This window comes from Gekko japonicus, unplaced genomic scaffold (assembly GCF_001447785.1).
Source record: "Gekko japonicus isolate JY-2015 unplaced genomic scaffold, Gekko_japonicus_V1.1 scaffold3325, whole genome shotgun sequence".
In the NCBI taxonomy this organism is placed as follows: Eukaryota; Metazoa; Chordata; class Lepidosauria; order Squamata; family Gekkonidae; genus Gekko; species Gekko japonicus.
The window spans coordinates 8,043-9,260 of NW_015175464.1; positions in this window are offsets into that span (position 1 = coordinate 8,043).

Here is a 1,218-nt window from a genome sequence, read left to right on the forward strand (position 1 = left end):
CCATGAACTCATGAAGTTGCCTCCTACTGAACCAGAACTTTGGTCCATCAAGGCCAGTGCTGTCTACTCAGACTGGCAGCACCTCCCCAGGGTCTCAGGCAGAGGTCTTTCACATCACCTCCTACCAGATACTTGAACTGGAGATGCTGGGGATTGAACCTGGGACCTTCTGCATGCAAAGCAGAGGCTCTAGCACCAAGAATGATAAAAAGGGTTGGAACACTTTCCCTATGAAGAAAGGTTAACGCTCCTGGGGCTCTTTAGCTTGGAGAAACGACGGCTGAGGGGTGACACGATCGAGGTTTATAAGATGATGCATGGGATAGAGCAGGTCAAGAAAGAAGTCCTTGGCAAGCTATCGTTCTGCCTGAGCTGTTCTTGAAAAAGAGCAGTTTCTGTCAAGAGCTCTCTCAGCCCCACCGACTTCACAGTGTGTCTGTTGTGGGGAGGGGAAGGGAAAGGAGTTTGTAAGCCGCTCTGAGAAGGGCGGGGTATAAATCCAATCTCCTCCTCCTCCTCCTCCTCCTCCTCCTCCTCCTCCTCCTCTTCTTCTTCTTCTTCTTCTTCTTCTTCTTCTTCTTCTTCTCTCTGAAGCTAAGCATGGTTGTTCCTAGTAACCCTGGTTAGTACTTGGATGGGAGACCACCAAGGAAGTCAAGGGTTGCTACGCAGAGGCAGGCAAGGGCAAACCTCCTCTGCTTGTGTCTTGCTTTGAAAACCATCTGGGGTCGCCATAAGTTGGCTGTGACTTGACATCATCATCATCGTAATAGTCAGGGCTATTTTTGGGCAGGAACGCACAGGAACGGAGTTCCGGCTGGCTCCTGAGTTGGCCACGCCCAGCAGGAACATTAGCATAACAGGCCACACCCAACAGCAGAAACTCATTAGGATTGGCTACATTAGGGGTGTGTGGCCTAACATGCAAATGAGTTCCTGCTACAAAAAAAGCCCTGGGTTTTGACAACAAACAAGGTAAACAGAATAACAAGCAAAGGGTGGGTATGGCTGGATAACCACACTTCTGGTAACATGGGGGTGCGGCTTAATGTGCTAATGAGCTGCTCTGTCAGGGGTGTGGCCTATTAGGCTAATGAGTTTCTGCTGTTGGGTGTGGCCTATTATGCTAATGAGTTCCTGCTGGGCTTTTTCTACAAAAAAAGCCCTGGTAATAGTAATAATAATAATATTTTCACCCCACAGTTGTGAGAGCACTCT